The sequence below is a fragment of the Embiotoca jacksoni genome, unplaced genomic scaffold (genome assembly GCF_022577435.1).
Source record: "Embiotoca jacksoni isolate LCO1_2020_lvr unplaced genomic scaffold, fEmbJac1.0.p SCAF_28, whole genome shotgun sequence".
Taxonomy (NCBI): Eukaryota; Metazoa; Chordata; class Actinopteri; family Embiotocidae; genus Embiotoca; species Embiotoca jacksoni.
Genome location: NW_027185379.1, coordinates 6,297,890 through 6,323,708, shown reverse-complemented (window position 1 = coordinate 6,323,708; position 25,819 = coordinate 6,297,890). Strand labels below are relative to the sequence as shown.

General features: G+C 40.4%; 1 protein-coding gene across 5 annotated transcripts in view; it reads right to left on the bottom strand.

Moving 5' to 3' along the window:
• Positions 1–25,819, bottom strand: part of lrfn1 (leucine rich repeat and fibronectin type III domain containing 1) — a 161,648-nt gene that overhangs the window by 44,560 nt on the left and 91,269 nt on the right. For 4 of the 5 annotated variants that reach the window (XM_069161405.1, XM_069161403.1, XM_069161402.1 and 1 more), the window contains one exon: positions 11,932–11,985. The exons of the other annotated variant lie outside the window; for it this stretch is intronic. The gene's annotated coding sequence lies outside the window, so the exon portion shown is untranslated. The remainder of the gene's footprint in view (positions 1–11,931; positions 11,986–25,819) is intronic. 5 annotated transcript variants of the gene reach the window in all.

Sequence of the window (25,819 nt, the reverse complement as noted above, 5' to 3'; positions counted from 1 at the left end):
AATATGTGCATGGTGCAGCGAACCATCCCGCATACATCCCCTACTGTAATGGTGTTCACGATTGATTAACGTTAACATGTCTGGTGCGTGAAGCCTACACACTGAAGTTTGAAAGTGTACATATCTGATGAAAGGTTAACACGCTCCAATTTATTTGCCAAAAGGAGAGGACACAGGGGAACAAGCGGAGGCTGGGAATGTAATCAGAGGGCCAACCTGATGCTGAAACCCGGTTCTGCTCTGTAAGGCAGCCAGCTTCTCCATGACATGCACATCTGAATAAAGGCAACGAAGCATGACCAATTCTCAATGAGTGGGACAAAGATTTCCAATCATAACATGGAGGCAAGTTTGGTTGACAAATATTTTGTTAGGTGAGACAATGTTGATTGAGGTCATTCCATTTCAGCAGACATTAAAAAACACCATTCTGTGTTAACTGTCAGACGATATCTTTCTGGTCAAACTCTCACAACAGAAGAAAAAAAAAACTGGATTCAAGAGGAATTATATTGCAGCCAGACAGAATCAAAGCAGCAAAGTAATTAGAAGAGTTATTGATCCATTTATTTGGGCAAGCACTCTAAAAGAGAGTGGACTTCACCTCAATCTGTCCAGGAGTCTCCTGGTGACTGCATGCAATCAGAGAACTATCCCAGCTTGCAGTCTGCCTGCCTTTTGATTGGTACACTTGGAGCGTAGAGCTGTCAAGAGTAGATGTGAATGACTACATGAACACTGCAACATGTCGATAGAAGAGGGGCCATTTAGTGTTTGTTTCATCACTGAAACTATCTTTGACTCTCTCTCTTGCCGAGTGAGATCCTAATCAAAATGAATGAATTTAAATGAAGTCAGTTTTGTACCGAAAAGGAGATTTGTGATATGGCATGCATGGCATTTCAGAGAGATTTATTGCTTTTTATACAATACATTATACAACAAGTTGTAGAGGTTTAATTTATGTTTTAAATTAAATTGCAGTCTTTAAAACAGGCCTATTAAACTATCTGCTAACGGGTGGAATTTGGCCTCAGACGTTTTTTACGGCTGATCTATGAGGGTAACATTTGGCGACCATTAAAGCAATAGAAAATGATATACTTGACTAGTTTCTTCCATATTTGTTGTTATTTTTAGCCATTATTTGAAAAAGTATTGTGTGTAGCCCACGAGCCCCCAATATTTGTTCAGCCTGTGAACTGTGGTAACAGCCAGCGCAGTTTAAAACAGCAGCAAACCCTCAAAAACGGTTTTGTATCACTTCAGTTCAGGTGGAGCAAGTTAAGGCACAAAAACGACTAGGTTAGGTTTCAGAAAAGACTGCGGTGGGTTAATTACCCCTGAGAACTCAATGGTATGACCTCTGTTTCATCTCCAACATAGGCCTGACTTTCTCTGTTTAAAAAAAATAAATAAATATATATATATATATCGTATTTGTGGGCCTACACTACAGTCGAGTTATGAGCACATATCACATGCATATGTCCTGAGTATGAGTCCCTGGTTTGGGCCCCTGGCTACCCCGAGTCAGCATGTTTATAATAAAAAAACGTGTTCAAAATTAAATAACATTGAGTATTGGTTGGAAATAAACTGCTTTCTCTTATCTTGAAGTCTGCTGTTTTGCTGACAAATCTATCCACCTATGTACTCCCCCGCACACACTTTGTCGCTCGACAACGGCGTCACCTTACTTCCCCTTTCGCTCCCATCATAATTATTCTTGCACCCGGGGGGGATTTGTAGCTTGAACGTGACAGCATCACTCGCTGAACTGACTGATGCCGTATTTGTTCTAGAGAGGACGGCCTGACTGGATTACATGCATGCATTATTTTCCTGTGAGTCAGTTGTGCGTGTGAAGACAATCTGTATCCAGCTCGAGAATGGCGAGCTACGCCAATAATTCACAAAAACTATAATACAAAGGGTGAATACAATAAATGGTTATTTTTGAAAATAATAGTCCCAAAAACTGTGTTTGACTTTATAAACAATCTTAATTACAACTGAAGTAAAGTCTAAAAATGTGTCCGGAGTCAGCCTCACATTTTGCTGGAATTTATTGTAGTACGCCATTTTCCAATGTCATGAAACTACATCTGCAAAGACTGAGAGAGCTTTTAGAACAGTACAGACAGCTAGTCGTGGAGATGTGAGCTTTAAAAACCTCTTCATAGAGAGAACATTCAACCATCTTCCCTTTCTCTGGCAGTCACCAGAGCAAAGCTTACATCAGCATAAATGGGGGAGCAACAGTGAAGGAAAATGACACGCTGTGCTATCTGAAAGGAGATGTCCTTCATGGACTACAATACAGCAAATGGTGTTATTATCTCTGTACACTGCATTCTGTTATTCCTCTCTCACCTTTCTTCTTTTGCTTGCACTGCGATGAAGACGGAGACATGTTTTACCCTGTTATTTACATATAGCTGTAATAATCCACTGTGTTCCTTCCGCTTCACATTCAATTTGATATTCTGGAGTATTTCCAATTAGGGGTTTTGCGGTGCAGTACAGGCGGAGAGTAATGAATAAATTAAGCATTAGAGTGAAGGCACAGTCCTACTCAGAGGTCACATGTATTTTGCTGCCATTTTAAAACAGGCAGATCACCGAGGAATACGGCAGACGAATACATCCAGTCGGATGCAAGCGAGCGGCTGTAAATGGGCGTCCGTTGGGGAGAACCTGAATAATTTATGGATCCTCTTGTAGTGCTTCACAATCAGGGGAGGTTTATTTCAAACAAAGGCAACATGATGTCACTTATAAATTTCTGTTAAGCTTTGTCTCCCTCTGTCATGTTTGTACTCCACATTTTCATCTGCATTAGCTTCAGTTTATTTGATGTATCAAACTGCTGACATTAACTTGTAATTGATGCAGTAGTGCATGCCTCCCGAGCCATTTACAAAAAAAAAAAGTGTGTGTTTGGATCGAAGAGTGAAAAAAAACAACCTGCTTTTGAGGTCGATCTTAATCTGACAACTCTCATCTCTCTGCAGGCCAGGACGTCCCATTAAGTCGGTCTCCAGAGACGCCAGGTCTCACTGACACAAATCTCCAGAGAAACTCAGCGGGAGCTGTTAAACATGGCACTTTTGAAAGACATCATACTGCGAAGCTGTTTGCCTTTTCTTACCAAAACTCCACCAGAACAGTTGAACACAATTTATTACCTCTTCTGCAGTGGATGAAACATGCCACAAAAGACATGCAATCTAGATGTTTTCAAGTAGCTATATTAGTACAGGAAAACAAGATATTTACTGTATGTATTCTGCATTTGTGTTTGTGGGATTTGACTGTTAGCTTGCTAACATTAGCAGCCTTACGAATTTCAATAGATACAGGTAGGTTGAGTTTAAAAAAAATGCTGATATTCAGGTCTGCTTTTCAGCAGTTTGAGGTTTGTCCATTGATAGCTTAATTTTAGGCTCTTATTGCCCTTTTTTACTGTCACATATCAAGTAAAGTTGTCATCAACTATAACGCTCACCTGCGGGTCCTATTTCTGCTCTGCTGAGAAACAGACAACTTAGCGTGACTTTCTGTGACAAAAAAATGCATGAGCTCATCTCACACTGATCTGAAATAGAACAAGTGCACAGAAACTAAATAAATAGTAGTTACTGGTCGTAACTGCAGTTCTAGGAGTAATTTGTTTCTTTCAAGGCAGCGGTAGGGGAAACACCGTATACCTTCCACTTAGGGCGGCAACATATTATTTTTCTGTGCGGTTTTGATCTTAACCTAAGATCCTCAGTCAATGGCTGCAAGCTCAAATTACTCTTTCACTTGTCCAAGTTGGACAGTGAATAGAAAGACTGAAAGAACCAGAGTTAGCTATTAACAACACAATACAAACAATTACCTAAAACTAAAACTGGTTTTAGTTTTGACTGCCTAGTAAGTCACAAAAGACAATAATTCTGAAGCCCGTGAGAATGCTGTGTTTGTTCAATAGCCGAATTGTCTTTGCCAATATTTTGAGGTGATAATTAGCTTTTTGGCAAAGGCAATCAAACGTGTTCAGTAAATCTTGTGTGCTTTGCCAATTTGGCTTTTTGGTTCTGAGGAAAAGCTTTGTTTTAATCTATTCATTCTCCCACAGTATCCAAAACTTCACAGGCAAACACTGCAGCTCCCCTTGTCATGTTGAATGCCTAGTTACAATGCACACTTCATGTGACTCTAGTTCCGTATTCTTGGTTTGTCCATTACTGGTTAACTATGTGACGCATTCATAAATGCAATAATTTTCCACTACAGCAGAAATAATAAGCATCCCCATAATTGTTTTGCTAATGACCTGCCATTTAAGTGACCACATTCCTAATCATGTCCGAACAAACCGGATGAACATTAACGAAATACTTGCTCAGCATCAGTGCTAGTTTTCCTCTTGGCACTGGCTGCTTCTTCTGAATCTGTTTTTAAACGGGGACAAATAATGTACATGTATTTATTCTGAGGCCCGACTGGCACAGAGTGTTAAAGGTTCTGTCTCTTTAAAGCTTCCCTATAATCTTTAGACACCAAGACATTTGTCTGTACAATTATATTTATATATTATATAATTATATATAATTATATAATATTTATATATTATATACAGTTAAAGTTTAAGCATGTATTTCTTTGCCTTGTTATATTTTGCTGGCAGCTAAATTCGCCCACTTCCAGTTTACATCCAAGAACTGATACATAAATAGGCACATGTATTTCTGTGAATAAGTGTTTTATTGAATAATTAACTTCCAAGAAAGTAAATAATTGGGATGGGCGTTTTAAGAAGTACTATTTGATATTTGGGAACTAATAAATTAGTATTAGCCGCATGCACACACTCACATAAGCAATGAGATAGACTTTTCACACTGCAAAGCCTTTGCCCAATGTTAGCCTTAGCCCTGGACCAACTTTGCACCTTTTCACACCAACATCGTCAACTCATCAGGGTTGAGCTAAGCCCACGGCTATTTAATTCCCACAGCACTTCTGCCTGGGTTAAATGTCGGTATCTAATGTTTACATTTTAGACTGGTGCATTAACAGGCAACTCTTTAACAGCAAGCACCAACTTTACTGCAGCCCCGTTTCACACTGGTACATTCCTACCCAACTCGTTGAGTGGATTTTCAGGAGATAACCCCGCTAAGTCAGGGCTAACCCTTAGGCTAAAGTCAGACTTAGTCCTCTTTGGATTGTTTCAGGATTGTGCCAGTGTGAAAGCTTTTTTTTTTTTTTTTAGCTCAGAGCTAACCTCTCTGTAAGCCCCGGGGTAATGGAGCTGTTAGCAGAGTAAAAAAATCATAAGACACTCACTGAAGATGCAAACTCTGCCTTCACCTGTGCCATCAAATCTGATGAGAAAAATGTCTTTGGCTGTCATCGCTGAGATGAGATGAGGTGGGGGCCGTTGTTTAATCTGCACGTCCGACATCAAATTTATTTCATCTGTGACAAAGCCAGTCATTGTTGTTGATCTGTCTGCTTGATGCTTCGCTGTCAAATGATAGCTGTAGTAGACTTCTGATATGTTAGCTTTAGCAGTCAGAGTTTGTATTGCAACTCATTTTTTTTTTGAAGGAATTCCATCCAGAAATATTTTGATGGCTATTATTGTATTTGCACGTTTCTGTTCTTTGTACCGCAGCATCTAACCTCACAGCACCACACACGTTTTACATGAGCCGGGTCGTATCATCATCTTCTTTTGTAAGTTCATGGTTGGCAAACAGCTTTTAGGTACATTACTGCCACCCCGTGGCGGTAGCAACTCGTTACTACCAGGCACCTGTAAAAAGAAGGGAAACTATATTTTTAGGACAAGACAATAGTTGAGTAAAGTATTTGACTTTTTGAGGATTTTCGGACTATTCCAAAATTCAAAAAATATCAACCCATCGTTTGTAAATAGTAAAGAGAGAAAACTAAAACAAATTAATATTTAGTGTGACCATCGTGTCACTTTGCAGGTGGGTTGTTCCAGCATCTTGGAGAACTTGCTGCATTTCTTCGGTGGATTTAGGTCGTCTATGCGTCTCTTCATGTAATCCCTGACTGACTTGATGTTGAGATCAAGAGTCTGTAGGAGTTAGACTGTCTGTTGTGAGGCTTCTTGCTCCTTGTGTTGCTGAAGATATCTCTTTATGACTCTGAATTTATGTTTTGACTTGTTGTCATATTGCAGAATGATCCAGGGATGATCAGACGCCTCCCTGATGGCACTGCGAGACAGATCAGAATCTAAACATCTATGTTCCACGCTCCAAAACCTTCACACAGTGCTGTGCACAAGCAGATATTTTTATAACATAAACATGCAAATAGTAAGTAGCTTTGTGTTGCAAACAATTAGCGCTGCTTGTTAGCAGGATTTTACACAATAGAGCAGGGGTCTCTGACCTGTAGCTCGCAAGCTTCCCATTTACCTGTTTTGAGTAGCTCGGTTCGAACAATATGCGTGTTATTGTATATACTGAAAAAACACACACGCTGCTGCATCCTGTTGCACCTGAGAGCTTATGTGTTTGTCAGAAAGGTTTCCAAATTTGGAGACACTTTCCTGAAAGGTGGGCTAGCTAAAATTGAGGGAGAAAAACAGGGACTGCAGCTGAAGTAGAATCAGTTGGCTGAAAGAGGCTGCTGATCCTCTGATAATACAGGCACACAGGACTGAAAGAAAGCTCGTCTTTGGAGTGTAAATATATGTGCATAGCCTATTAATACTGTATATAATTACACTATAAATAATAAATATATGCAAATATAATACGGCGATAAACTACCTATGACTTTTATGGAAAATGGTTCTTTATGTATCATATCTCAAATGAAAAGAGAGATTTGCATGTCCCCGCAGCTTTTAACAAAGATCCAAGAGGATTATGTCCCATTTGCAGCTTGTCTTTGGGATCAGACATCAATTTGCTGCTGCGTGAGGTAGCGAGTCTTGCAGCACTGCACATGTGGGCAGCGAATGAGAGGAATGTTTGCTCACCCCTCCATCATAATCTGTTGTTCATCAAAAGGATCTATTTTCTGCCCCCTTTTTGTACCTTTTTCACCAGACTGCAAACTCTGACAAAGTGCCAGAGTCTGTGCTCTTTAATGATGACATATAAGCGTTATCCAGAGGATGTTGTCAGATCAGGGGATGGTGCTGTGGGTGTAAACCTGAGGGGGGGTCGTAGGGGTGAGTCATGGGAAGGTAAATAAAAAATATAAAATACGGTATTTTTTTTCCGTAGTTTGAAATCTTGTGTGCTGCTCTGAAAATGTGGGGAACCAAGTGACACAACCTTGAGGTGGTCTAACTTTGTTAAATAGATCTTAACGGCGACCATTAACCTCATCTTCTAATTCGTTTACCTGTAATTGAGAATGTCACCACTTAAGCCGTTACCAGACTCAGAGATCAAAGCAGTTCAATCGGATATCTGCTGCAGAGTAACAAGTAATGTGTCTTCATAAGTTTTGATTCACGGGTAGTTGTAAATGTGATAAATACAGAAACATTTGCCACAAACTTGGTTTTGATGCATTTTCAGACATCTAAGTCGCCGTGGTAATGAAGATTAATTCACAAACGCACACACTCCTATAAATGGATACCATTGTGTGTAATAGCTAGCTTTTGTTCAATTTAAATTGCTTTGACACAGTATGTTTTGCAAAAAGCCATTTCTCAAACTGACACCGAATAAAGAAGGGTTGTGGCCTCCCCCTGTTTAATTATAGCGCCTTACGAAAAGCAGCAGATGCCAACAAAAGCCATCAAAACAGCTATTTGCATGAAGAGGGTCTGATTTCACAATCAGTCAAGAATGCATATTTTGGTGCGCTGATATTTTTGCCACGCTGAATGTGCTGCCATGGAGGAAAACGGTGAATGTAAGAACTCGCAGTTTTGCGAAGACGTTCGACTCGTGTCGGTTGGTTTTGCTTTGGTAACGTGAGAAAAACAAGTCAGCTGCAAAACCCTGCAGAGGCTGAAATCGTTCACTGTTTAATAAAGAGTAATAACCAAAAAAATTACACTCACAATTTCAAAAATACATACCAAAACCTCTGCATTGCTGGTTATCATCAATCATTTATAAAATGCCTCGCTCAGGGCTGGTTAATTATTTTTAGCATTATGGTAATGATTTTATTCTTTATAGAAAACACTGGGTATTTTCATGACCCGAGGTAACGCTTATGAAGCCTTTGTCAAACTTCAGGGAGGGAGAACTGTTAAATAAGCATTTTAACAACATCCCAAAGTACCAACACTAATTAAATCGCATGATATTTATTTATTTACTTTGTTTATTTATTACGCCGCCACCTTTCATTTACATCAAATGCATTTCAACTGAGTCAACTGTGCAATCCTCAGCGATTGCGGTCACACAGATAAACCTGATTAGTTTGGTATGTTGGATTAACAAGGCTGCCATTTTGTATTCTTTAATACAAAAGTAAGTGAATAATAATGAAAAATGTTGTTTTTGTTTTGCATCTTTGAAGTTTGAGCAGGAACTAATCTATAAAAACTTCCCGTCAATATAATTGGAAGTTTAAAGACTTGAGTCTTTTTCTTCCTTCTTACTTTTTACTCCAAATAAACAGATGAAATGTCACCAAGTGTCTTTCAACTTCCCTGAAACAAGCGTTCTCGCTGTATCATCACCCTCCGGAGCTCTGTGTGCACTACTGGCCTGTTTGAACTCACATGCAGCATTCAAAGAGCAGTGGCGACAAAGTGTCATCATGTTTGCACCTAGTTTTTCTCATTAAAAACAGCTCCATAAACCAAACTTTTTACACTAATATGAAGTCAAGAACAAATACATGAGCCAAGACCATCAATAATAATGACTTGGTATTTGGCCACTGTTGAGTTTTGTAAATATAAATCTATATAACAGCTTTGAGAGGGAAAACTAATAAAATCAGTGCCACCTGGATCTAACAAAATACCAAAGGTGTTGAATTAATTTCCTACGTTCACATTTCAACCAAAAAAACAAAACATAATTATGTTTCTGAAGATGATTAACATTTTAGGACAATGTTATCAATTTGTGTTTAATTAAACACCATACGTTGAAATCTTCTGCCTCAACTCAACCTCTCCTCCCTGATATCTGCACATTTCATTAAATCATGAGAAGCTCCACATCTCCTTTCATGTTCCTCTGCATCAATTAAATGGCTAATTCAGTGGGTTTGCCTTTAAAGGCTTTGTTATTGCTCATTCTTTGGATTATTAACTTTCTATTTCTACCCAATTGCCGAATTAGCCGAGAGCCGCTTCCCCATGCGACGCTAAAAACCAGACACTCCCCCTGTTCAGAGAAGCGTCCAGATCAAAGCAAGAAAAAAAATCAATGTCCTCTTACTGCATCACATGATGGAAACCCGAGCCTCCTGAAAACGATCTCACTCAACATCTGCACTGTTTAACAGCCGTGTACGTCTCCATGTCTCTATTACATACTATGATATGGTGTCTGTGCAATACTGTGAATTTTAGACATGTTTTCTACTCCTGCACTGGCACACATGTTCTATTACAATGTTATGTATACCAGTGTTTGGACCAATTTTAATTTCAGGAATCTTTAACCAGTGGTGGACCAAGAAATACAGCAAGTACGTACAAGTCTGACTGGTTTGATTTAATTACGCAACATTTCTTCTGTACTTTAGTAGAATACGATTTTACATAAGCTTTACCCTCTCTTTCGCTCTCCATGCACGTGTATGCCACTATTGCATTTTGTTTTTTAACACTAATGTCATGATGTGGTTGCCTTTCTTTAACTTTGACATCTTCTTCACTTGCCGTATGTTCTTAGTCTTTTCTCTGCTGTGCTTGCCGTCTGGTATCTCGGCTCGCATTAGCTTTAGCTCAGCCACTCCGAACGGTGGACCAATCAATGACCAGTGTTGGTTGTGAACCGTGTTTGTCCCGCCTCACCTTCACTGTGATTGGATGGCTGGTGACGGTGGGGAGCCTAGTAGGATGGAAAGACTGTAAACTATTCTCTATAGAGCGTATCCAGACCCATGTTTACACATTGAAACTGGGTCTAGTAAGTTCTAGTATCCGTTGTAACAGCAGAGAGTACATAAATGACTATATTGACCATGTTGCATGGAGATTTTGCACTTTAAATAAATTGACTGATTGAAAATCGCTCAACGCGGCTTCACCTCGACCAACTACAACATAAATGATGTTTACATCAGCAGCTTCAATAGGAATAATACTGGAAAAAGAAAAGGATATACTGTTTTGGTGCCAATATCTTTGTACTTTTACTGAAGGAAGTGTAGAGAAAGACAGTAACTCTGAATCCCATAATTTCACTTGGTATTTTTACATTGCGGTATTCTTACTTGGCCTTGAGGATCTGATTGCTTTCTTGACTGCTGGTTAAATCTTTTACAAGCGGAGAAGATATCGAAACCTTAATGACTGTAATAAATGACTCCTGATGACCACAGGTGAGACAGCAGCACTATCGGTAAATACAGATCAGCCGGGTGATTACCGTAATACACAACAGAAGGCATTTAGCCAGGGTTTCATAACTTCAAGTCCTCGCATAATAACTTTTGTTCCAGGATCTGGGAAAGTTGACACACAATTACCACTGTAGTAGCTTTTCATGACATTGACAAAGCTGTTAGCGATATGCTGGAAAGGCCCCCCAAAAAATAAAGTCACATATTTCGATTCCATTACAGACTCGGATGTCAAAAGTGTTAAGGGTTGTCAAACATAAAGTAAATGGAGAACAAATTTGGAGAAAAGATCCACAGTAACGTCACAGTAAGAAGCTTGGATAATTATTTTTTTTTTCATTCTTTTGAACAAAGGCATTTATGAAATACTGTCATTAAGAATATCCAGCTGCTCCATTTTCAGAGACGCGATAATGTCCTTGCGCAGGACTTTTAACAAAAGGAGCACACACGCACACACACGAGGCGCCGGTTCACGCTGAGTTTACGTCACAAGAGAGCGCAGCAGTTGGAGAGCGACCTTTATCTGTCTGCAGACAGAAATGGGAGAACAACTTGGTTTGTCTTAGAATAACAGCAGCACATTCACCTTGCAGGGAGGCTGGTTAAGGTTTGATATGTGCTCGATGTCAGCTTCATTGATAATTGCTTCTGTGTATAATGTTAAAGAGAGCCTTCCTTCCATGGATAATTTTTTTTCCAGTATCAAATATCTATGACCAACCACAAATTCCTATGAGGAGTGTAAGTGGCATGCAAATTCATAAGTTTATCAGCCCATCTATTGTATGTATTCTCAAAGCCTGGGGTGTTTTGCTGCCGTTCATCAGAGGGGCTGTTTTCCCTATTGAGATAAGAAATTAAATCTGCAGGAGCAGAGGATGCTGGGTTTGCTGCAGGGTGGCGAGGCAGCAGCTCTGATAATGGAGCCGACTCCCATTGCGCAGGCTATGAGGCAAACAGCCGTGGCGCCAGCCCAACCCTCTGCCTCAGCGAGAGGATGGCTAACAGTGTCACTCCCTCTGGCTTCCTCTCCCTCTCTCTCTGGAGCAGAACATGTGGTTAAAGCTGCATGTGACAGAGGGGAGGGAAAGAATGAGATGCTGTGCTTTTGAATTCTTCTGTGTCTCCATTTCGGTTGTTACATGGGAAAGAAAAAAGACAGGAAAGGAGTATAAAGCTGTAGCATTTGTGTAGAGAATGTGCCTGCACGATGAGTCAAGCATAATAACCCCCAGTGACCAATCAGGTCAAAGGGCGACAACGGTCTTTCAGCATCAAAGCCTTTTTCTCTTCTGTCCAACTTACCCCGTCACATTTACACTCTGAATATGTGACAGCATTATTATCTAAATTTGAAGAGAGTTTCAATTTCGATTTGGGGAAACTCACCAGAATTATCGTGTTGTTTTCGGATGCTCCTCACGGGCTTCCCTTCAGCACAGTCTGCAGAGAGAAATAAACGGTCACATCTTAATGTGAAAGCACCAATAACATGGTGTGTGTGTGTGTGGGGGGGGGGGGGGGGGGGGGGGGGGGGGTACGCGCATACCGATATAATAGTGTCAGAACCATAAAAACGATCAATTCATGGTTCGGTCTTTCATCCCATCCCAGCCTTAATACAAATGATTTGATATTTCTGCAGCGGTGGAACAATCACTTTCTGCCCTGAGCGTCTGAGCCTCAGATGAAAATTTCCAGCTAAAAAATATTTTCACCTGCCTCCTTTTGTAAAAATTATTTCCTGCTTTACACGCATAACTAATGTTTTGCTTCAGCCTGAACCTCAACGTTCTATTTTATGTCTGCATATGTATTTACTTAATGAATGTTTTTAACTGCAGCGAATGGGCTCAAGGAGTTCTGACTGTTGAACACTGAACATGTGCTGTCTGGAGGTTCTGAACTCTCCTCATGTGCTGCACAGTAAGAAGCAGACAGCTGTATCAGTACATCCTGTGTCATTTTGTCGTCACAAATGAAAGTGTGAAGTGAACTCCTTGACGTTCAGTAGAGCCGATCCATTTCACATTGACCAAGAAACATCACTAGAGTGATGAATACATGAAATACATTTCAGTTTATAGCAGTCCGGTGCTACGGCAGCCTCCACACTGACAGCACAGTGTTACACAGACGATCCGCCACATCTCATTACGTTTAATTATCTTTTCAGTTTACTAATTATTAGTTCATTAAATTAATTAATTAGCTAAATTAAGCCATTATAAACTGATGACAACTGCTTTGATTCTGTCACTCTGGTCTGGTCTCAGACCTTTGAACAGCAACAGGTCAAAAAACTGTTTGGCGGATTTGTACTGTTTTGATTTACATATTTTCTTTTCTTGTAAATATCTAAGTCATCCCACATTTAAGGGCATAACATTATTTTTAAGCGATCATAAAAACTGCACCCGTAGTTCATGGATCATAGCAGCTAGCAGAGAGATATAGTTTGTTGGGGATGTGTGTTTAGATGTAACTACAGTCTCATTTATTCATTCTTCTCTGCCCTCTGATCTGACAAGACAAGTGACGGAGGAGTGGACGGAGACAAAGGCTCCTCTGCGGCTCTGAATAGCTGTGATATGACATGTTCTTTATAGTCTGTCACAAAGATGCAGCTTAACATGACGGCGGGTGGAAATTTCCCTCCTTATGAACAGTGGGTCTTTGGTTTCAAACAGAAGTAGCCAGAAGCAGGTTTTGTATTTCCACCAGTTTTGTCACAATTTGTCAGCTGTATCTAGAAAGCCAGCTAAGCTAAGGTTCTCTAGGTTTAAAACAATTTTTTTTTGAAAGGGTCTTAAATGTCTCTCTCGAAGGTTGTATGTTTTTGCGGAAAGAAGTTGCATTATCACAAGTTGATGATCCACACAGAAAACTAAAGAGACAGCATCATTCTTCTGCGGCAGTGTGAAACTAGCTACACTACAAAAAATATGTAAACTTGTCAGATCAGACCATTATTTCATTTTTATTTCCAACACAACACACTTTGGCTGCTTAGCTCGCATCTTTGTTTCTTTTTTCAAATGGCATTACACTTTTAATAGTAGTAGAAAAAAACAGCTTTTAGGATGAGCAGTGGGAGGTGGGTTTGGCAAATGTAACACCATCTTAAATAACAATGGCTTGCAAAGTTCTCTAAATACAATAAAGGGCAGAAAACTGTTGCGAACGTGACACTAAACTCCAGATTCAGCTTTCACACAGTTCAACTCTACACACCCCCTGAATGAACAGAGCTCTTATCCACAAACATATATAAGGCTATAGTTCACTAATGATGCGTTCATGGGGCTTTGTGATGCTCAGTTAATACCGCAGGTAGAAATATGGTTTAAATACACCAACCTTCGTCTAATTTAAATACAGAGTACCACAAATGCTTTAAAGTTTACTGCAGTAACTGACTTCAGTGAATCAGTCTGCATAACTGCATTTACAGACTCAACTTATCTTCTCTGATGATGCTCCCAGCTGAGAGCTCATGAATACCACACGTGAGTGTGAACATCAGTGCAGCTGGACGTTTTCGGTGCTTTCCTGCACACTGCGGGTTTGAGTGGCATCCTTCTCACAAAATTAAACTCTGCAGGAGTGGGATGAACCAACAACACAGGTTTGGTGTAGATAGTTGTTCAACTTCACACACAAACTCATTTAAATTTCTGCAGTCCTGCATATAGGCTTAACTGTTGGAGGGAGCTGCAATTTCTCCTCTCTCCCCAGTGCACAACTAAAAGCACACATGGAGCTATCAGAGTTAATTGAAGCTCGTGGAGATGAAGAAAAAGGGATCCACTCTCTGCTTTTCTTTTTTCAGGAATAATGACAACGCAGGAATAGCTCTGATCCTCCTCTGTCAAATTTAATTGCAAAAACAGCAATCTTGATTAGAATCTCAACAGGACGTTTTCATCAGCCTCATCTGCAGCAATGCAGCGTTTCTGTCTACACGAGAAATATTTACCACCCAACCTCTCCCCTCTGCAAAGTGTAAACAAGTGAAGCCACCACAAAGGACCCCGAGAGCAACCTTAAGAGTTTGTTCAGCCACTGTCAAGTGCATCCTTTCTTCAGTGTCATGTTTGCAACGAGAGCTCTCTCTGAACATGTACTGTTAGTTATACGCCAAACCACTGACTGTATATAAAAGTGGATGTAGTTTCTGGGTGTGAAAATTATTTTGAGCTGCAATACCACCGAGTGCCACTAGAGGTTGGCTCCAAAAAGACTCCGGCTCCATAGACTCCCATTCAACTTCTCTCATCAAATACAAAGTCAATAAAATGCCTCCACCAGTTATCTTGCTGTTGTTAGCTAAAGTCACTCCGTCTTATTAGTTTTCTGGAGGTCCTTCTGAAAATAATCTGTAATTAATTATGAAATAAGCTTCAAAAAGTGTTTTTTGGGGGGGGCGTGTCTGTTTGATTGGCAGGCCTGTGGTGCAGTCAAGTTAGGGCTATCGGTGGGCGGGACGTAGTATCGTCAGGTTTCCAATCAGATCAGTCAGATCCACCGCTCCCCCCTCTCCCCACCAGCTCATCCAAATATGGTCACTTCCTGCTCCAAACCGCTCCGAACTAGCAAGGTGGTGCCGGCCAAAATCCAAATTCGAGGCTTCATAACGGCCGTTCACAAACCAACGGGTGACATCACTGCTGCTTGTCTATTGTCCCAATCATAAAATCTGAAATCTTATAATAACGTCCAACACAACTTGCATCCTTTATTTCCACAATGCTGTTACACGATGTTAAACAACCAGGTCTTCTGACTGACCAAAGACAGCGATGTGAGAAGCACAATTTCACGCATGCCGCACATCACCGAGACGTCCATCTTATGTTGCAGCACCCAACACTGAGGAATTGATTAATGCACACTGCACACACTCTCACACTGCAAATATCACCCGAGCTATTCATGCTGCTTTAGCTGTCGTCGTACATATTGTGACTGCACCCTAACTGCCCCTCCATCTACTCATCAAACTCCCATGCAGACACATACACACATTCACTGCATGCACACATGCTTCAGTTGAGTGACAGTGATGAGGTCAGTGAGAGGATTTTTTTTTTATTTTTTTTTACACAACATTTGGGTTATTGCTGTTATTTTTCTTATAAAAAAAAAACCCCAATACAAAGCAGTGGGATGTGTGAACTTGCAGCCGAGAAGAGAAAGGTTGCACACTCAAAAACAAAAGCTCTTTTGCTGCAAAACATCTTTTCAAGATCCAATGTCATCAGACTCATAGACTGCCTCCAGCCAGATTTTCATCTCTGCAAAAACAGATGATGTGCAGCTTTTACAGCTTAACTCTGGTGGTTCAAAATATTAGTTCTTACTTTCCTTATCAATTCATTTGCATGTTATTTTCACATTTGTCACAAAATGGTCATAAATGCTGTTTGTAATTTCCTAACTGAAATGTTAAAATTACTTATTTTAATTAACCATCTGCCCTGACATTTATGACACAGTAGCAAGCTATATTTTATACTTCTGCTTGAGAAATGTGTAAAAGGAAACTAAATAACTGCAAATGAATATTCTGTTAATCACCTGACATTTTATTAGCAGAGCTATCGGCACTAAAATAAACATTCCAGCTCTGGGTTCACACCCGTCTATACATTTTATACAATTAGAATATGCGAGACTGATGGTTTCTAAAAGATTGATGATTCATCAGATGCTGCAGCTGTCGGGGTGGTGGTTTGCTTCTCCCTGCCTTTATAAACCCAGCATAGCAACCCAGCCTTCTCATTTGCAGCCATCCTCAAGGACAAACAGTTATTTGTTCAGTGTTTCGGGACCCCGGAGCTTCAGCACACACGGCGAGGCACCCGTCTGGATGAACGTAAGCTCGGCTCTTGTCTGCACAGTGAGAAAATTAAAGATTTATTTAAAAATGTTTTCACTCTCACTATGTTTTTTTTCCTTTCAGATGAGCATTCCACAAAAACTATAACAGCTTCGTACTAAAAACTGAACCCTATTACTGCTTGTATTTTCAGTCCATGTTGCTCTTTACTGCGCGACTATAGAGGCCTGCGATGTCCACAGAAACATTATCGCCTCTCACTTGAAACACCCTCTAGAATTCCTAATGACGAGTGAAAAACAAGCTGCTACGCGGCACCTCTATAGTGCTGTCTAAACCATGTGTGAAAATGCAAGGCACATAGCACATGCACTTTTCTATTTCTCTGCCTCACTTGCCACAAGACTAGAGTAAACATTTTGAGGGCCAGGACCCTGAGCGCTGCTAAACCCTGATAAAAAACAAATAAAGAAACACATATTTAGACTGGGGCCATGGTCAACTTAACCAGTTGGATGAATTATGAATGGCAGCAGGAGGGCTAGTCTATGGCGTTCGAGCGAGGCCCGGTCACTCTGAATGTTTCATCCCCCCTCTCAGGAAGTGATCAGTGCGGAATACAAAACGAGAAGTGACATGGTGAGAAAAGGACAGGCTGCGAGAAATACCTGCTTTACTGATGGTTCTGACTGTGGTGCTAAGCACCCTGCGATTCCCAGAAAACCAAATAGCCACGTTGCCTCTGCCGAGTGCAATTTAACAGAGAGCATATGGTTCTCTTAGCATGCCCACAGTTGGCACGCTGACCACCACCAGTCCCTCCAGGGCAGGCAAAGTGACCTCCAGAGATGAAAGAGCTCCAGACAAAGGCAACAACCTAGGGCAAAACGAAGAGGCCTGCAACTGTGGGCCGCACTGCAGAGAGCAGAAACACACGAGTACACACGAGATAATGGTGGGGGCGTAAAATGATGAGGGAGAGATATGTGGTAAGGTTTGACTGTAATATTCATCATGACCAGGATGTTGTGACTCTCTTTGGTCGGAAGGAAATCTCTACGTGGTGCAGACAGTGACCGCCGCGATGCTGAGCAATAATAAAAGTTGCCTCGAAGAATCACATCAAATAAGATATGCTCCAATAATTGCTCAGGTTATGCAGCTATTTTTAATAGAATATAAAAACAACAACCCAGTTACAGTCAAAAGTCTTTGTTATCCTTAACCACGTCCCACATATGTACAGTAATCACTGAACCAAGGGGATCATGTTAATTTAATAATGCCATAAGTCATCTCATATGAATAATTAGGTAATAAGCACAACACAAAGTTGCGCACCAGCGGCCGCACAGGTCAGCGGGGTTACCCACGAGCCCTCAAACTTGCAGACTGCGAGCATGTCAGAGATCAGAGTTTCCCTCCATTCCTGATGAGTCAGGGAGGATCGTCTCTGTTGCTCATGATCTGATGCTTTGGTTGTAAGCCCCCTCCACCCACATCCCCACCCCGCCCTCCCCTTTTGCGAGCCGAAGCCTCTGATGATGTCCGTACTGCTATTTATACACTTAGGCATGCTCAGCACATTTACCAGCACCACATAAATAATCAGTAGGTATGAGAGACAGTCTGCAAGAGGGATGGGTTTGCTTTAACACAGCAAATTCTGGCTGCCTCCTTTCACAGAGCAACGGTCCAGGTTTGCAACAACACGCCTCTGGCTGTACCTCTATTATCATATCATTCGTTGATGTACTCGTCTCTAAACCCAAACTGAGTTTTAACTTATTAATGAGGACATAAGCAAGTGGCTGACTGTTTGTGTTTTGTTTTTTAACTCCAAAATCATTAATGGTCTTATGGACTGCAGCCAGGGGTGTAGTGCTATTTGATAAAGTAGTGGAGTGTGCATGTGAAGAGTGTGCACCGTCGCACACACGGACGGCTCGTTTCTAAGGTGTAACCGTTCCTACAGTGGCGAGTCACTAATGTATATTTCCATTAGGGTTGGGACTCGATTTTCTAACATTCAAATAGTCAATAAACTATACAAAAATGTATTAGTACGTGTGACTATCATTTTTTCTTATTTCCCGTTTTTTCCTGGTTGTAATGCATTACTCCTGTCAGTAGGTGGCAGTAATGCACCGAAAAGCGGTCTGCCAGCCGCGATTAGACAACCTAAGGAGAAGAAGTTACTACAAGGCTCCAGACCTTTGCAGGAGTTTCACTGAGAGAATACATGCGATGGTGCGAACAGCAGAAACATGCAAAGACGACTACAGCCATCCAAAAAATTCTGAGGAACTCCTTCAAAAAATGAAACTCAGCAGAAAAAGTCTTTAATTGAATAGCTCAGAGTGAATTTTAAATTCCCTAATTTCCAATGCTTTTATTTAATAAATCAACAAGTGAATTCTGCTATTTTCAATGGTTGTTCTGGATCTAAAGTGGTCAGTCACACTGCTCCTGCAAATGACAGAGCCTCAATTACTGACACTTTTATTACTGAAAGCAACAGCATCAGCTGTGGGAGAGACATGGGGTGAACGCAGCAGTAATAAGCTAATAATAAATGCACCAAAGCAGCAAACAGGTAACATGCGTTTTGCACACGACGGCAGCAGAGAAGCCTTTCTGTATAGATCCTATTGATGCTAGTATTAACACAAATATAAATGGAATGGAAATATAATACTGCGTAGTTTTGTTTCTGTGAAAATAGGAAAATAGGTGCAAATTTGAAATGTATTGCAAACAAATGATTTTAACACACATGGGTGTGTCCAGCAAATTTCATCTTCATTTTTCAATTTCAAGCTCCCTAGTAATGAATACCTCCTGGAGCATAATCTGTTTTCTTAGACTGTCAAGAGTAGACTAACCATCTGGTTGGCAAGATCCCATCCCTGGTTTATATTTTTATACTCGTGTTTGCACAGAAATAGGAGAAATATACAGTATCACCAGCCGGTTGGTTTGACATAAGCTTCTGTGATGGTAGATCATGTCTGCTGTGTTCATCCTGTTTAAAAGCAGCCGGCAGTATACTAATGGGCTGAAAGGAGAAGCCAGTCTTTCCTCTTCTGTTTGTAAACTGTTCCTTTAAAGGAGGTGCCAAGACCCAAAGCACCATTACACTGAACCCCAAATACAATTGTACGGCACCTAAGAATATTTCTAAAGTTAAATCATGTTTAAATTTGGGTGGAATGCTTCAGCATTCTTTTCATGCGTATATGCATTTCAGAGATGGGTCATGAATTTCCAATTTAATTAAATCAAATGGCCGAAGCAACTATCGTCTTGTCTCATTTCCCTTGTGGTTACGGTTCCTAGTAATGTCTTACTACCACCAGGAAGGAATGTGACGTATCTTTCACTGAGCAGAGGATTGTGGGTCAGAACAGCTCGAATAGCGTGCTGGCCTTCATACTGCAACACACGACTGGATGTAGTAGGCCATCCTGGTACTTTTGGTGTACTATATTTAACATACTGTGTAATAGGACATACCAAATCTTTTTCTGGCACACTAAATAGTTCAGTAGTATGGATACTGGAACGCACGGTCTGTGTGTTCCAGTTAAATTAATCATGCAGTACATAATTAGGTTTATATGAGCACATTTTTGCACCTAAGAAAATGTTCCATGGTGAAGCTCTCACTGAAACACACACGTACTTGGTGTTTGTGTTCTTGCTTACCTAGCAGGCCTGCCCTTTCATGACTAAAACGTGTACACACAAAGACAAGAAATATATGAACTTGTTCTGTCGGCTACGTACGCCTGATAATATTCTATACATTTCAGTAATTGTGGAACTGGCCACGTGCACGAGCCTCCTTCTCCCACGCTGTAGTTAGGCTCCCCAGCAACACCAGAGCAGACATCATTATATGTTCGTCTGTAAATATTTATAGCACCAAAGCACTAATTCCTCTTGTGTACCTGTCAACCATCATGTGATGTGATATTTTACCCATCAATATTAAATGTCAGAAGGTGGCTCAATGATTGATTTGCTGAATACTGAAATACTGAAATAGACTTCAAGTGCTTCACAACTCAGGACAAAATTTAAAGATCATCAACACAGGGAAATCCAAATAAAGCAAACAATTATATTTCAATAACCCAAAAATAATATAAAATTAAACTCCTAAATGTGCCTTTGAGAGACATGTTGAACGCTGTAGCCTGCAGGAATACTAATACATTTGCATGAAACTGGCATACAAACAATGTTTTATGATGAAGTAACAGCTCTCCCACCCTCAGATTTAACCGAATCACATCACCCACAACTGGCACTGATACGCTGCACATGTGTCTGGTCTGACGTATGTGTGAGCTTTATACACAATGCCACCATGTCAGATGATTTCATTAATTAATCGGGACAGCCCCGCTGATTTGAGTAATTGTGCGATTTTACTTTGAAAATGTCCTTTAAATTAGTGAACCCATGTAGCACGTGGTGGACACGGCTACTGTGTTCCATCAAGACACTCATACATCCTACATGTCGTTGTGCATGATATTACACGCGAGAAATACTTAATCCTCATAATTATTCAGATCAACAGCTTAACCAAACTTTAGATGTTAATTTTCATTGATGAGAATGTATCGTGTTCTGTTTTTTGAAGACGACTGTGTGCGTGCCTTCATCAAACACAGCCTAGCAAAATTCTCCTACCGCTTGCTGCAATACTTAGCGGCGGTCCAAAGAAATGCATTCACGGCTTGCATACATTCACAAACTTGTCAGAACAGCTGTTTTGACGATGGATGAATGGACGATTCCTCATTGAGCTATGCTGCATCCAAGCTTTGATTTTAACTGTAAAATCACCACAAAAGGCACATGCAGAAAACATGACCCGGCATTGCAATGCATGGAAACAGCACAGCAAGCCTTTTGTTGCTGTCAAGGTTTCAGTACATAAAGAAGCTGAAAAGAGAAGCCAAGGCTGCCACTTCAAGAGGCAGCTGTTTTCCCTCGTTACTGTAGAGGCGATATGATAAAAAAAATAAGTCCAACTCTGCTACATACTGTACAGGCAGCGGTTTCTCTGATCAAACTGGCCATTTAATGTTTGCTCTATCTATCCAGTAACGAACAAATGACTTGACACAGGTCGGAGAAAGCGATGAGACACGGCTTATAGCTCTGTCGGGGTTGAAAATGAGAAATGAAAAGATTTCCTTTTAAGTCTTCTGGAGTAACAAAGTTAAAGGCATTTTGAGGCTCATTTTAAATCCAAATGTGTCATTTACGGCCCCACAGCTCATCAAACACCTATCTAATGATGCCAGTGATAAGTCAATGCTCCGATTTTCTAAATGATCTGAAATACAGCAAACTAGGTCTAAATAGCAAACTATGATCCAGCGGGTGGAGTTTAACTATGACGGATCACATCATAATAAAGCATGAAGACATACAAGGCAGTTTTTCTGTAACTGCTTGATTTTTAAGTTCCTTTTCAATACAGTGGAAATTATTACAGCTCACGCTAATAAAAGGAAAGGCATTGTATTTTTAGCACCTTCAGATTCAGATCATTGTAATTTTCAAGTGTTAACTACTCTCTTACAAGTCAATCATTAAATGGAATTCATGAGTCTCAATGAAGCAGAGCTCAGGGTATTTTCCTTTGCTTGCACCACATAATTGCTTGTATGGATGCAGCTTCAGGAATACAATAAAGTAAAAATGGATGTATTTATGTTTTCCAAGTGTTCCACATTTCTTACATGCCAACACATAAAAGCTTCACTTGATCAGTGAGATCTTTGTAAACGTCCAGATTCTACAGCAGTCCATGATGAGGCAAGGTGAGATGAGATGAGATGAGATGCAATGAAACTTTAATGAGTACCATGTAGAAACTGTGCTGCTTCAGCAGCAAATATTGATGGGGATAGAATAAGAGCGTCTTGAAATATGTTGCGTTCAGCACATTTTCAACATTTCCAATATGTTAAGCACAGGATTTAAAATGCTTGGCAGCACAACACAGAAGCAAAAACAATGCCATTTTCAACATTTAGCAACATCTGAAAGTGTAACGTCAACAATTTGCCTGAACCCACTTGTTTTTGAAAAGCGATTGTTTCCCTCGCTCTCGAACAGTCATGGTTAGCTGGACTTGGACAGCCTCGCTTAGTCACGCTGACAGAACAGTGCTTCCACAAAACACCAGAAAAGCCCTGTTATGATCCACAGTTACAGTCTCATTTAAACTCGGGCGTTGAATGTGCAGAGCCGGCCATTGTTTGTTTAGCCCCTGAGATGTGCTTGAGTGTCAGCTTTGTGTGTCCGATTATTTACTTCAATATCAGCAGGACCCATAAATGCCACAACATCAGGGTGCGAAGAATAAAGCTGTGCCTGAAACAGCGTTTCATCAGTGGTTTAAATATGTTTTGTCATTTAGTGTCTGTGGATCCTCGGTGGCCAATAATAGCAAGCTGACAACCACCACTGCAAACACAGGGATCAGAAGCAACAATAAGGCTGAAAAAGCGTTGTATCCTATCCATTTGTGTCGGCGTATTGACATCCTTGCTGATATTGGAAGGGATTATGTGACTTAAGTCTGCATGTTTTGCATGCCTGAAGAAGTGTTCTACTTGGATGGAGGCTGATCTTGCCGTGCCAGTCAGCGCCGTCTGACTACCGACTTCCTCCTTCACAGATAATCCCATGAAAAAGACAACTCTTTAATGCCTAACATCCTTAACACAGCTCCCTCTATTCCTCGAATCGGAATTAGCCACCATGGACGCGCAATCCGTTTTGTGCCTCGCCGTGGACCTTCTCCACACGCCAGTGAAAATGAGCGCCGATCAGGTTCAAAGTGACTGGGATAAAAAGTGACTGGGATAAAAAGTCATCACTGATAAGGACTGTGGCGGTCTGATGGGCATACGAGACACACGTAGTTCCTGTTTACTGCGGTGATCACATCCATTCATCCTGAATTTACCATTAATGCGCTTTAAAATCTCATTTCTTTCTCTGTTTGTCTCTCTTGGGCAAAGAATCTGCAGATTTCACTTAGGATTACTTAGATCATGCTGTGGTGGAGGAGCCACGGAAACTCACTGTTTACGACATGATTATAGAAAGAAAAAGTTGAACAGACCTCCTGCCACACAGATATGTTAAGTACATTTGTGAATTTTCTGAGCGAACAATAGAGATATAAACCTGATCTGATTGTTTGATATAATGTAGGGCTACTACGAAGGAAAAACTCACATCCTCCTTCGTATTTTAAATCCTCCATAAAATGTGAAGCCGGGTGCAGTTATGGACATCTGTGCCTGATAAAAATATGAAAAAAGGGAAAGGGAGAGAAAAATGTCTGCCTGAGTAAATGACATTACTGACCAAATGCTCTCAACACCATCCGCTAGACTCGGAGGCGGGGCAGCGAGAGGCAGGGAGGACATGATGAAATAGGACTGCAGTCAAACAGCTTGTTTGCTCAGAAATTGCTAAGAAATGTCAATCAAAATGTTATGCCCTCGAGTGCAGGTGGAGTAGCTCGCCTGCACAGAGACTGAAGGGAGAGTCTAAAATATATCCAGTATGTTGGAAGCATTTCCCAATTTGTCACGATTTATTAAGTTTATCAAAGGATAACAAATCCCAAATTTCTTGTAATTACAGAGTATTGCGATGGTTTAATGTCACTCCCCTTTATTGACTTTCAAAATCAATACACAATCCCTGATTCAACTGTTGTTAATGACTTAAATTCATTGGCATGGTAACCCAAAAGTTGCCCTTACTAATGACCCAGGACTTCTGTATGAATCGTGAGTAAATGATTGATTAACTAGTAATAAAGTCATTCAGTACAGCTTTATAATGCCTCCATATAAATGCATTTTATCATAAGATGGTACCATTTTAAGGAGATTTTATGACATCACAACATAATGAATGCTTAAGAAAAGTAAAAAAAATTAAAAATTTAAAAAATTTAAAAAAAAAAGGTAAATTGCTAAATTAAAATAGACATACAGAGAACTACAATAATAATAACAGAAGAAGAAGCGTTAGAGAGACAGGAAGATAAGAGGACATCACGAGTTGGAGTCAGCTGTTTACAGCCTTCATGGTAAGCTAAGCTAGCCATGGCCTTGTTATAACTTCATGAACTGAATGTATCTTCTCATGTAATTCTGCAAGAAAAAAAAAAGGTGTCCTTCAAATATGTTTTGGTATTGCACAGTTTGGTTGGCCTGGCTCTGCCAGATTATTCCTCACAGCTTCACAGATTGTAGTCTGGGTATCCTGCTCATATTAGCGTTCGCTCAGCTGCTCTGAAGGGCGGACCAATCAGCGACCAGCTGCAGTGGTTAAGTGCGTTTTTTCCTGCCCCCTCCCGGCACACAGTCAGGCTACAGTTTGACAGCTGTTTTCTTGTGATGTCACAGTAAGTTTGGAGGCTGGGCCACCACTTTTTTTTTTTTTTTTTTTTTAAAGCTACAGGACTCATAAAACAGAGTTTAAAAGATTACAGGGATGGTAAAGTGTAGTTTGAGTTCAGAATATTCTAAAGGACCCATATAGATGTGAACACACAACTGCACACATTAATACTGTATAATTTAATGAGCGCCGAATCTGAATAATATATTCCACAGTCCTTTAACCGGGACACTCCCACTTGCATTTTAAATAACAGCCAGATCTTAACCATGTCTCTCTATAGAGTCCTCTACTTTGAACTCAATTAAGTAGTTAATGTATATAGTATGTGAATTTGTCCTAAATTGTACCCTGCTCTATACTGTGCCCTTTCAAAAGCTCCTTTGAAATCTCCTTGTTTTTTCTACCGTGTCATAATGTAAGATAAGAGTGATGTAACCCGGCGATGGATTAACTCTCAATTTCGCCACGCTGTAGAAATGTTTAGTGCTGCTTCTTGCATCATTTCTTTACTTTTATGCAAATTTGCTGTTCGCATAGGGCAATGGTGACAATAAAACAGTATGAAGTGCATGATTTAATGTTTACTGCAATCTACGGCCGGTAAAGTAGGTGCTAAGATATTCGAAACTCTGAGGCAATGATGGAAATTTGTTTTAAGCAGTATGCATATGGAATACAGTGTGTGGATCAATTTGAATCACAATTATAAAGTAAAATTAGAATGAAATGGACATTGAGCAAGAAGAGGCGTGATGTTATTTGACTCCTTGTGACAATGAATACAAAATTACGGTTACTTTGACTTTGACCTGCATTTGACCTCCATGAAATCGTAACTCCTTCTAAGAAAAAAAAACATCTTTCAACCCTGCAAGCTTGAGGCAAATTTATATTAATGAGGTCAAAAGTAGTTAGCAACAGTTCACTGCAAGCCCACAAGTCATCACTAACAAACATATGCCTTTCTGCACATTT